Genomic DNA, 13,913 nt, shown 5'->3' with positions numbered 1-13,913 from the left:
CAAAGCAGGAAGTGCCACGCAAAACCTCCCATCATTTTCATAGTAGTAGTAGAGTGGGATCCACAGAGGATACTTGGGCTGTAGACCACTGAGTGGAGGTGGTTAGGTATTTATTTATTCTAAACCCATATCTATCACCCAGCCGTGGTGGTTAACTTGCGCGTGGTGTAAGAATTGCATTTTGAATATACTCGTAACATTACTGTCGTAGTTCCTGTGGCTGTTAGTGTGGTCTGTAATCACTGTAATCAGTTTCAGCTTCCTGATCAGTTGCATATCCTTAAATTAACACATCCGAAATTAATCAAATTATGGAATTATTGAAATTATTTAGGCTTGTTCATAGCAATTATTTCACAAGTGTAATTTATTTCAATATAAAACTACCAGTTGTGCTTCCCATGCCACGTGTAAATGAAAATTAATATTTAGGAAGTAAATCCAGTTGAAATTTATAATATAAACTATTTTCTGAAACCATGTTATTTATTATTCAATTATTTTGGTATAAGATGATGTGGAAAACTTTGCGGGACTTTAAACATTAGTTGTAGGAAAGTTGTGAGGAGAATCTCGCACATTTCTGGGAAGAGGTAAAAATGTTTGCAACACTGAAGGGAGGTGAGGGAGGGAGAGTCCAGGGAAGACGAGGATGAATGAAGCGAAGAGGTACACATGAATGACTGTGGTGTGATCTGGGGGAAGGGTAGCCTGATAGCGGAGGGCATACCATATACGGTTGGTGATTTTTCTGTAGTCCCTCCTCCACGATTTAGGCGCATAGTAGTAGTAGTAGTAGTAGTAGTAGCAACAGCAGCGGTAGCAGCAGTAGTAGCAATAGTAGTAGTAGTAGTAGTAACAATAGTAGTAGTTTTAGTAGTAGTAGCCCAAAGTTTCACTAGAAATGCATTAGTTTTACTTCGGATCATCTTTAGCGTTGTGAGACATTATTTAGGTAAGGTGACCAGACTCCTGCTTTTTTGACGTCTGTCCCACTTATTTAATTGCGATTAAAATGTCTCGCTTTTTTAGCAAATTATCTTACGTGTCCCGCTTTTAGAAAATTACTATTACATTAGATATAAGATAACCTTCTTTTATGAAACTATGATGAATTAGTAAAATTATGCATAATCCAAACCAAATGATATACCGAATTGTTATTAAAGAATCTGTTATACTCAGTAACTGACAACTTTGGTCGGCCATTCGCCGTACCATACGGTATGTTCGGAGTTTGTCTAAGACGTTACGGTTGGCAGCCTCATGTAAGGTGCAGCGCTGTATATATATATATATATATATATATATATATATATATATATATATATATATATATATATATATATGGGCGATAATGTCCCGCTTTTAGCTCCAGTAAATCTGGTCACTTTATATTTAGGTCATTTATCATTTCTTGCCATGTCTCCGCTGTTTTTGTGATTAGGACAATGTCATCTGCAAATTTTTACATGGCTTAAGTTTTCTCCATCTATATGTACTCCTTTGTTCTCCTGGTTTAGCTTTCTGAAAATACATACAAAGCATGGCGTAAATAGTTATAGTAATATTTTATCTCCCTGAAGCAAGCCATTCTCAGACTTATTTTTTTCCCCGAGTCTCTATGTAATTTAACTGTAGCTGTTCCTTCTTTATGTGTACGTTTTCAACAAGTTTTACGATGTTCTCGTTTACTTCTTTTTTCCGTAATAGATATATAACTGGTATGTGCTCCACTGAGTAAGAAGCCTGTTCGTTATCAACAAAACCTAAGCACAGGGGTTTATTATATTCTGTAGTTTTCTCAGGTAGCTGATTCATTGTATGTAGATGATCAATACCTGCTTCGGATCCATCCAGTGCAATACGAAGATTGTGACAATGTGCAATAACTTATGCTTGGTCGTGGTGTAGTGGAATGCTGCCTGGCTCTCACCTGAGAATCCCAGGTTCGATTCCTGGCATATTGGTAATACATTGGATGATTTTTCCTGTTTACAAAACAGGTTTCTCTCTTCATCTTCTTCGGAATTCTGCCTGCTCACGAAATTTGTTTTCTTCCAAATTTGCAGTTTTTCTGTTCCGAAGGACTTTAGCGAAGAATTTTTAAATAACTGGCAATAAGATAATAGGTCGATAGTTACCATGATCTTTTGAGTTGCCTTTCTTATTATGCTATTTAACTGTTGCATTTTATTATGTTTGGAGAACTTTGTTTTCCTTCATGCATTTAGTAAATAAGTCGGCAAGCCGGTTTTGATCTCCTACTGCTGCATTTGACAGTAAATCTACTATTATTTCATCTTCTCCAACGACTTCCCTCATTTCATAGTTTTAAGAGAAATGTTTACATTGTCTTGTGTTACGTCTGGTATTTCACTTGTGTCAACTGAAAAGTTACCTGTCAATACCATTGTCTTTGATGTACACAGTTCTCTGTAAACTTCTTAAACACTCTTTACCATCTTCTCCCTGCATTTATTGACTTCACCGCTTTAGTCTTTCAGTGATACAATTTGTTGCTTTCCTAGTGTCATTTTACTTCGGACCTGTTTCAAACTTTTTCCCTTTTTGATGATTTCTTAGATCTGATACATGTTTCTCTTTCGGTTTTCTTCTCTCCGTCTCTTGTTGATCAAATTTATTTAAGTCCGCCCTTTCTACTTCATCTTTGTTTCTACTTTCTTCTTTCTTCCTATCATGGTCTCCACTGCCATTTTTGAATATTTGTTGGCCTTAGTTGTACTAGTTTTCCTCACTACCTTCGCTGATTTTCTTAACACTTTTGTTAGTCTATCATTCAACTCATCACTATCATACTCAACATGACTTTGGGCCTGAAATATATCCTTTAATTCTAACTGCATGGATGCTTTGTTTTCACTTTCATTTATTGGACATCTTTTATTTGTTTTCTTTTTTGAGGCTCTTTCTTTAATTTTTCAAACTGCATTGCTGTGGAACCCACCATTCTTTGGTCACTCCCTATATTTACTTGATAACTGTGACGCTAGTCTTCGTTTTATTCATATCTGCTACAGTATAATAAAGTCGATTTCATTCTTTGTTTACCCATCTGAGATTCTCCAGGTCCATTTTCTCCCTGCCCATTTATGGAAGAATGTGTTCATTACTCTCATGTAATACATTGCAGTTAAATTTACCATTTGAATTGCCATACCTCTCTCCCACTCTGAATTTCCCCATAAATGCGTCTCTATTTCCTGATTTGCCATCTTTTACTTTGAAGTCTCCCATAAGTATAATATATCTGGGCTTTTTGTTTTCTATATTCCAAACAGCGTCATCAAAATCCATGAAGACATTCTTTAAGAAGTTGAGGAGTACAGTTACTTAGGGCAAAGGTTAAAACTGAAGAAAGACCATGACAGCGAAATAAAAAGACGCATTACAATTGGATGGAAAGCTTTCGGTAAACATAGACATAACATGTGTGCAACAAAAAAGCATATAACGGACATATAATCCCAACAATGACGTACGGCTGTGGGACAGGGTAACTGACAAAACTGATTGAAAACCAACTAATCCGTTCTCAAAGAGGAATGGAAAGGTCACCCTTGGGAATATCTCTGAGGGACAGGAAAAGATCAACATATATATATATATATATATATATATATATATATATATATATATATATATATATATATATATATATATATATATATATATATATATATATATATATCCAGTCTTATATGTTGCCCCATGAGAAGCATAGAAACCTTGGGCTAGGCAAGTTGGTCCTAACATTTAAGATGAGTGACCAGCCTCACTCATCCCTGAGTGGCATTACATGAGCAATAAACCCCAACCTTCCCTTGGATATAAACCTGCACCGGCTAAATCCGATTGGAGCTCCTTAATTACCCACTAAACAACCAGGCGCCATAATTTGGTTATATGGTTGCCACCCAGTAGAGTAAATGGTCTCCTGGTGTACAGGAAACCATTTGGCTTGTCACTCAGTGTAGAGTCACCCACAGGCAGAAGGAAGAGGAAAGAATGAAGTTAAGAACGACAGAAAAGGGAGTGTAAAGTAACCCACAGGCAGAAGGACAAGGAAAGAATGAAGACAGAATAGGATGCAAGGAAAAAAGGATGGAGGAGAGGAAAGGGCAGTCATCCGACAGCAGCACTACATCGAGTGAGTGGATGGTGAGCGCCCTCACCTGTGTGTATATATATATATATATATATATATATATATATATATATATATATATATATATATATATATCTATCTATCTATCTATCTATATATATATATATATATATATATATATATATACTATCGTGCTCAAAAGTCCCTTCCACTGCCCAGCCACAGTGAAGGTTCGAATAACCTGAGTTTGAAGTTTCGAAACAACAGGGGGAAATGGTATGACAGACCAACAGATGTTGCCCCCTGTAGTGTGATTTTGGGGGTAGGGTGAGGGGTAGAGAAGGTCGGGGCTGGATGAGAGGCTGGTAGTGTACTAGGGAAGCATTGCCACGATCCTCATACACGGTCCTGATAACGTAAGAAATATGATGGAGATAGTTAATATTATTGATGAGATTGAATCATATACATGGTAATGCTTTGTTACTGAAAGATCATTGGAGGCTGAAGCAGCATAATTAGTATAATCCTGTAGAACCATTATCTTTATCTTGTCCAGACGTTTCGACATATTGAACTATGTCATCTTTAGTGGATCTTGGAAGCACAATACAAGCTTTGAGCATAGAGGTCAGTCGATCACGTGACGTCTCCCTGTGAGCGACCCTCTTCACCCAGCAGTAACGGTAATGTACAGTACACTGAGTTCAGGTATCAAACCCCACCTGGCGATGTTGAGGCAAGAAATGGCTGGAGGGAGGTCACGGGGGAAGTGGGGGGGGGGGAGAAATGAAGTTAAAGTGAAGGGGTAGCTGCGGCTGAGGTGTTGTGCAGGAGTGGGGTAGGGATGAGGCCTTGAAAGGAAGGATGGGTGGGGGTAGGAGGGGGGTAGTGGGGAAGCAGGGACACAGAGGCTAGTGTCGGTGGATAGGGAGGGGTGGAGTGAAAGGACGAATGACATAATTTGGAGTGGGAGAGTGTATAGTAGGAGAGGTAAGGTGAGTAATGGATAGAATGGAAGCAGGGGTGGGGCTAGGACGGGGTAGTAAGATGGGTGGAGAGGAGAGAGGTGTAGGGATGTAGACTGGCAGAAAGCGGAAATGAGAAGGGGGTGTAGTGGAAGAAGGGATGTAGTCTAGTCAAATTGTTGGACAACCCGGACAAAACTGCAACAAAAATGATTCCACTGGTATCATGTCCTGAGGGGTCCTTAGCATTCCAGAAAAAAAAGTATACTAAAATCTGCTTGGTGGAACATGGTCTAATTTGCATATTGATGCTAATTAGGTAATGCTCACATGGCAGATCCTATTTTTGCTTATAACTTCCTTGTAAATTGCTCAAAATGGACAAATGAGGGGTCTAAATCTATGTTTTCAGGGTCAGGGAATATGATAGAAACATTTCAAATATGATTGATTATTTCTTTATATGGAAAATATGCTAATTAGCCCGCTTTATTCACTGTTATTTACTGTAATCACTTATGGAAGATCCTATATCTGCTTGTAAATTGTTCAACAAGGAAGAGTAATGATTCTAAACCATACTTACAAGGTTACTAACTATGAAAGAAGTATATTTACAAATATACTGCTAATTTCCTTATTTTATATAAAGGAGCGTTGTGGTGTTGATGTGGATGTGATAGGAAGCGTTATGAGGAACACACTGAGGTGGTTTGGCCATGTGGAGAGGATAGAGGGTGAAAGACTGACGAAGAGAGTGTATGTGAGTGAGGTGGAGGGGGGAAGAGGAAGGCCGAGGATGAGATGGAGGGATGGGGTGGAGAGGTATATGAGAGAGGGGGGTGTGAGTTGGGAGCAGGGCAGTGAAATGGCGGGGGACAGGGCGACTTGGAGCCGATTTGTTTGTGGCCACCCCAAACGGGATTGAGGCGTCTGGCAATAGATAGATAGATAGAATTTCCTTATATGGAATTATGCTAATTAGCCTTTTTGTGTCTTGACTGGTCCACTGTCATTTTGTCGGTGAGTTCACCATATGTCAGAGGCTTCTTACTTGATGGTTGGGTCTTGAAATATGCGATGTTGATTCTTCCAATTCGTTTTATTTCGTCTACTGTTACATGGACCTTTGGAACTGGTTTGGATTTGACTTTTCCTGGAGTTACTGCAGCAATTATCCCCATGCCATGAAAGGTGCCAAGGCCATCTAGGGTTAGAATGTTGTGGTCTGCAGTGTCAGCTACATGTTGCAGAAGTTGACCCGGATTAAGAGGGGGCAGTTCAGTTCCCTGGTTAGCCGCTGCACTGCGTTCAAACTTATGAACTTCAGCATATGAAAAGGAGAACCCATGTTCATGAAGAGAGTCAATAAGGAAACGGGAAGCAAAAGCATGATGCATCTTTTTTTTTTTTTTTTTTTTATGCGAGGAAGAAGGAACCAAAGGCCATGAGCCCGCAGTAACAGTTCCCTCCAAGAGAAAAACAAAATACAATATAGAGCCAAATTCAAGATCCGATCATTTTGAGATGCCTGGACACACTGCGTTTGAAAGACTGGAGATCATAGGCAGCAGGAAATACAGACAGAGGGAGACAGTTCCAGAGCTGACCTGTTGCATAAATGAAAGACTGGGAGTAACGGTTAACTCTTGCATTAGAGAGTTGGACAGAAAAAGGATGAGAGTTTGCTGCCAGACGGGTGCTACGCGCCTGTCGTAGAGGTGGAGGAATGCAAGCAGACAGTTCAGAGGAGCAGTGACCATTAAAGTAGCGATAGAAAAGAGATAAAGATGCAACAGTGCGGCGAAGAGACAGAGGTTGAAGGGAGTTAGTAAGAGGAGGAGAGTTAATGAGACGAAAAGCCTTTGACTCCACCCTATTGAGAAGAGCTGTATGTGGGGAGCCACCCCACACATGAGAGTTGTACTCCACACAGGGGCGGATAAAACCCCTGTATAGAGTCAACAATTGCGCAGGGGTAAAGAAAGAGCGGAGTCGGCTTAGCACACCCAATCTCTTGGAAGCAGATTTTACAAGAGATGTAATATGATCTTTCCAAGATAAGTCCCGAGTAAATGAAACCCCAAGCATGTTCAAGGATGATGCAGGATTAAGCTGAATATTATTAAACATTAGTGGGTATACCTGTGGAAGATTTTGTCGGGTTGATAGGTGTAAGAACTGAGTCTTAGATGCATTAAAAACAACCATATTATTTTTACCCCAGTCAGAGATACGAGCCAAGTCAGACATTAGGTGTGCCATAGCCTCATCCCTTGTTTGTTGAAGTAACTGTTGAGATGGGCGTTGCGGGAACCGAATGGAAAGGTGAAGGGTGGAGTCATCAGCGTATGAGTGGATATGGTTAGATGTACAGCTTAGAAGATCATTGATGAATAAAAGGAAGAGAGTTGGTGATAGGACAGAGCCCTGAGGAACACCACTGTTGATAGATCTAGGAGAAGAACGATGGCCGTCTACAACAGCGGCTATAGAACGACCAGAAAGGAAGCTAGCGATGAAGGCACAGATAGAAGGATAGAAACCGTAGGAGGGCAGTTTGGAAATTAAAGATTTATGCCAGACTCGATCGAAAGCCTTTGAGATGTCAAGTGCAATGGCAAAGCTTTCGCCAAAGTCCCGAAAGGAGGATGACCAGGAGTCTGAAAGGTAGGTGAGAAGATCGCCAGTGGAGCGTCCCTGACGGAACCCATACTGACGATCGGAAAGAAGGTTGTGATAGGAAAGATGCCTTAAAATTTTTCTATTAAGAATTGACTCGAAAACTTTTGAAATACAGGACGTTAAAGCAATTGGACGATAGTTGGAGGGTTGGGAGTGGTCACCCTTCTTTGGGACTGGCTGAATGAGAGCAAACTTCCAGCAAGAAGGAAAGGTACAAGTTGACAGACAAAGACGAAAGAGTTTGCCTAGGCAGGGTGTAAGCACAGAAGCACAGTTCTTGAGAACAACAGGAGGGACCCCATCAGGCCCATATGCCTTGTTAGTACTGAGGCCAGTGATGGCAGAAAATACATCAACTGAAGAAATTTTAATGTCAGCCATGAGGAAGTCAGAGGGGGAAGTGATGGAGGAACAGCACCGGAATCGTCTAAGGTAGAATTGGAGGAGAAAGTCTGTGCGAAGAGATCTGCTTTATCAGTAGAAGAAATAGCTACAGAACCATCAGAGTAGAAAAGAGGAGGGAAGGATGATGAGGTAAAGTTGTTAGAAAGATTTTTGGCAAGATGCCAGAAGGAGCGGGAAGAATTCGAGTTGGAGAGTTGAGAGCATTTAGTATGGATGAAATTATTTTTAGTAGAGAGAAGAACAGACTTAGCACGATTCCGGGCAGAAACGTAAAGATGATGTGATTCAGGGGTGGGTTGGCTCCGGTACCTTTTGTAGGCCCTCTCCTTGTTGCGGACAGCATTAGAACAAGCGTGATTAAACCAAGGCTTTCTTGCGTTAGTCAAAGGATATGAGAAAGGAATGTATGCTTCCATGCCCGAGAGAATAACCTCCGTAATGCGCAAGGCACACTCAGATGGCTCACGGCCATGGAAGCAATAATCATTCCAGGGAAAATCAAAGTAGTACTGCCTGAGGGCCTCCCAGTCTGCGGCTCCAAAATGCCACAGACGACGTTTCCTTGGAGGGTCCACAGGCCGTACCGGAGTGATAGGACAGGTTAAGGTAATAAGGTTGTGATCGGAGGAGCCCAACGGAGAGAAAAGATTAACAGAGTAAGCAGAAGGATTCGTTGTGAGGAAGAGGTCAAGTATGTTGGAGCTCTCTCCAAGGCGGTCAGGGATACGGGTAGGGTGCTGTACAAGCTGCTCTAGGTCATTAAGGATAGAAAAGATGTAGGCTTGTTCACCAGGTGGATCCGTGAAAGGAGAGGAGAGCCAAAGGTGGTGGTGAACATTGAAATCTCCAAGAATGGAGATTTCAGAGAAAGGAGAAATGGATAGAATGTGTTCCATCGTAGAAGTAAGATAGTCGAAGAATTTTTGATAGTCAGTAGAATTAGGGGATAAGTAAACAGCACAGATATATTTAGTCAGAGAATGACAGGAAAGCCGAAGCCAGAGTGTGGAGAATTCAGAAGAATCAAGTTCAGGAACACGAGAGCAAGATAAGTCGTTGCGTATATATACACAACAGCCACCTTTGGCTTTGAAATGAGTATAGAGAAAGTAGGAGGATACAGAAAAGGGTTTGCTGTCAGTTGCCTCAGACAGCTGAGTCTCCGTTAGAAAAAGAAGGTGAGGTTTAGAGGAGGAGAGGTGGTGCTCAACAGAGCGAAAGTTAGAGGAAAGGCCGCGAATGTTGCAGAAATGAAGAAGAAGAGAGTCAGACAGTGGTTCCAGGCACCTTGAGTCGTCATCGGGAGAGGGGCAGATAGTGGGGGCATTTATGGTCCCCCCCCCTGGGGACTCCGAGGCTTGATATAACGACGCCATTTTAGGTAAATTTTGAATAGGAAGTGTAGTGTGTACTGTGAATGTAGTTTGGTGAAGATAGTTAGAGAAATTTGTACTGGAGAGCATGCTGGCCTACTCTCTGTGTAACTGAGACACTGAAAAAGTTCAGCAAAGGGGGATGGTCAGGAACTAGTCCTGAGGGCTGATGAAACGGGAGCTCCAGCACTCCCTGTCATCAGCTTTCCATCCACCTCGGGAGTACTGCCCTGCTCGACTGGTGCTACAGTCTACTCCACAAACCGAGTCCGAGTTGTAATGTGCAAGTAGCACCCTTGGTCTGGTAGTCTGCATGATTGCTTGCCCAGTATATGCCAGTTTTGTTTCAATGTCATTTCGAACAAATAATTCACGGAGAAAGAGTTCATGTAAGTCGGGAAGGAAATCGACTCTGATGACTGAATCTGATCTGGACTTGGGTAGAAATCAGAACTCACCTCTTGAGCTCTAATCTCACTTCGAATAAGCTTTGCTGCTGTTTCCACAATCAGCTGCTTGTCATTGTCAGAAATGTCACTTTTGGATTTATATAGAAATCATACAGAATTGATTCTACAGTTCTGCGAAATGTCACTGCATTTGATCTACCATTAGTACAGTTATGATAAGGCATCACCAAAGGTGTCCATGATTTTCCTCTTAGTCTGCTTGGCACTGTATGATTCCACATTAGATCCATGAAGGTATTCCCTCATTCTGTCCAAAAGATCACCTATTGTTAGTTGTTCATCATCGTTTTTTACAAGAAAGTCTGCATCTTTGCTAAAGGCCTCAGCTTGAAGGGAATCCTCTGGTCTGCCCGGTCTTCTGGGTTTGGGTTTCTTGCTCCCAAATTGTCCACCAGTGCTGTACTGAGGAATCTATTTGCTCGTCCTGAAGTTGACGCTACATGATTGGTGGTATACAGCATCGGCTGCAAACAAGTCCTGTGCATAGGAAAGTCTACCAACAACCGTTTCAGACCATTCATCCTTGCGTTCCTCACACAGTTTGGAGAGAGTTTCTGAGAAAACTTTAGTTCTGACCTGAAGAACATCGAATCCCCTCTTCCGGCCAGCATACTTTGCAGGTTGTCCACAGAATATACAGTGCTTACTGAACTCAAACTTCGGGGAATCTGATCGCAGTGTACAAATATTCGGTTGTGAGTCTTGGTCATCAGCCCGTTTGAGATCACGGAAGAGTAGGGGTTGTATGAAGGTGAAGAAAATTACTAAGGAATTCCTTCTCTGACATGTTATATCCATAAAAGACAGAAAATGCAGGTTACTGTACTGGAGACCAGAGAAAAAAAAAAAGTAATAAAACTCAGGTTTAGTATAATAGACAAGTGTTGCGTGTCCATCTTTAACTGGTTCACCCTGATTTCGTAATATGCACTTTATTCCGGTGCTGGAGGGGGATGCCTTCAGGTGATGGCACCGATACAACTAAGCCGTTCCACTATCCGGTTATTCAACTATCCCTCACCTTCCTCCCCTTTGGTACAGATTCATAAAGCATGAAGGACTACGGAGGGTGAAAAGCCGGTTAAGTACACCCTGCCATGAAGAAGCTGATATGCAATAACAATAATGTACTCGTAATCCCTTATGTATAAATAAGGAGAAAGAAAGACGCTGATAATATTGATGGACAAAGGATGGAGTTGTTGCTGGTGAACCCAAGAGTACAGTTTCGTGGGAAATCGTGAAATGTAGAAACATATTATTTATATCAGCTAATCTCAGACGATTTTATTAAACTAAGAAGAAGTCAGTTAAGCCTAAGTGTTAATGCTGTCACTCTTAACCGAAATATAGTCGACCTAATTTTAGTATGCTATTTCAGCTATTCGAAGACGATTTCTTTCAGCTGAGAACAAGTCATAAGGGTTGAAAGTTAATTTTAAAACCTTGTTTTACCCCAGTCATAAATAAAACGAAAATAAGTAGTTTTCCGTAGTCTCGCGGCGTGGGTATTGTAGTAATTGTTGGAAAAGTGAAGGATGGAGTCATCTCCGCAAAGTGCATGGAATCAGACGAACAATCATAAGCAAAAGTTTGTCGACTCTTCCCTGATGCTTGTGGCGATGGAAGTAGCTACAGGAAATGTATCTTTGTGATAGCAATATGAAGAGCAAAACAAAGGCCTTTTAGGTGGAATACTTTTTTCCAACGTTCCGGAAAAAATAAATATGGAAGGCAGGGCACAGTGCTGGCAGGGGATTCTTGGAGAAATTTTCATCGATATGCATTCACGGACAGGAGATCGCCTATTGTATCACCACTACTTTTCACTTCCTTCTGGTGGCTCCTGTTCCTAAGCTGAGAGAGACTTAGTATGTGACTCTTGCAATAGATGATCCTCTGACATGGTACGTTAGGGAAGAAACTGGCGGACATATTGGAAAGGCCCTTGTGTGTGGTTGGATGGAAGAAGAAGAAGAAGAAGAAGAAGAAAAAGAAGAAGAAGAAGAAGAAAAGAAGAAGAAGAAGAAGAAAAGAAAAGAAGAAGAAGAAGAAAAGAAAAAGAAGAAGAAGAAGAAGAAGAAGAAAAGAAAAAGAAGAAGAAGAAGACGAAGAAGAAGAAGAAGAAGAAGAAAAGAAAAAGAAGAAGAAGAAGAAGAAGAACAACAACAACAACAACAACAATAACAACAAATACTACTACTACTACTAATACTACTACTACTGCTGCTGCTGCTGCTGCTGCTGCTGCCACTGCTACTACTACTTCTACTACTACTACTACTACTACTACCACCGCCACAAATACTACTACTACTCTCAGTAAAGTTGCCTTATCATTCTATTCTGGTGAAGATATAAAAAAGGGTAAAGAAACTTTGTGTAACTATCTATAGAAAGGCATTACATAGAGAAGAGGCCCTGATAAAAAAACGCAGTGACCTCCGTGATTTAATTGATATGTATGAAGAACTGTTAACATCAAAATCGAAAATCAGGTTTGTGACTTATTCTCATAAACGAATTCCACCATTAGGACAAGAAATGTTCTGGGCCAGTGCTGAAAACATTAGCTGACCACATGAGTAGAATCAATGAAATTTCTCCAAAAATGCATTATATAAAAACGGAAATTGTCACTACAGCTGGCCACCCAACAACAACAACAACTACTACTACTACTACTACTACTGCTACTTCTTCGTCTTCTTCTACTACTACTACTATTGCAGTTAACACCCAACAGCAACAACAAATACTACTACTACTACTGCAGTTAACACCAAATAACAACAACGAATACTACTGCTACTTCAAATAACACCCAAGGACACCACCAACAAAAACAACTAGAGACCACCCCAAGGGAGGAATCACACAAGTCGCAAGCTGATACATATCTAGCGCGGCTCGGAATATGACCTTGACCTTGACCTACTTTCTCCAATTTCGAACGAGTAGGAGAGTTTCATCCCTACTACACACCTGAAAAATTTTGTGATGATAGCTTTCGCGGTTGCGAAATTATCTTGCTAACAGACACACAGACACACACATAGACAGACAAACTGAAAACAATACCCATAGAAGATTTTCATCCCTACTACACACCTTGGTAATATTTTGTGATGATATCTCAAGTGGTTGTGAAGTTATCATGGTAACAGACACACAGACCTTGATCTACTTTCATCAATTTCGAAATCGCGATCGCATTTTTTCCCTGATACACACCTGCAAAATTGTATGATGATATCTTGAGTGGTTGCGAAATTATCGTGCACACACACACACACACACACACACACACACACACACACACACACACACACACACACGGAAAAAGTGAAAACAATAGCAGCTTCGTTATTGCAGCTGGTTAAAAAAAAAAAAAAAAAATCAAAGTGCAATAAATGGCATGGAGAAGGTAACTCGAGATATGAGTGCTCATGATCTAGAGTATCTGTTTTTGAAGATTTCGGTTCAGTGAGGGTGCCCCAGTGACAAACTGTCATAAAACCTCACAAAATGATCGTTAGCAGGGAAAATGAAGATGTGAGGAAGGCTTATACTCAACCGGTAGCAGAAAGCACAGGGATGAATGGGCATCAGGTAGATCATAACATCTCAGATATAAGTGATGCTGTCCAGGTGCCTACAGCTTCTGCACTCACTAATACAAGATCATCAACAGAACAACTTGAAGAAGAAAAAGAATATGACCACAGTCATGAACCGATGAGATATGTCAGTTGGGTAACAACAAAATTGGGAGAGTAGTGATGTGTGGTAGCCCAGCACCGCCCGTTACGGACAGCAGCACAGGTGCTATTAGCAAGTTCCTACCAAATGCTTCTTCCACTGGAATATACCCTCAGTGACT

This window comes from Coenobita brevimanus, chromosome 5, assembly GCF_032717465.1.
Source record: "Coenobita brevimanus isolate Jiangsu-jjx chromosome 5, ASM3271746v2, whole genome shotgun sequence".
NCBI classification, from domain to species: Eukaryota; Metazoa; Arthropoda; class Malacostraca; order Decapoda; family Coenobitidae; genus Coenobita; species Coenobita brevimanus.
The sequence above is the reverse complement of the archived record's forward strand: the minus strand, read 5'-3'. Positions refer to the sequence as shown.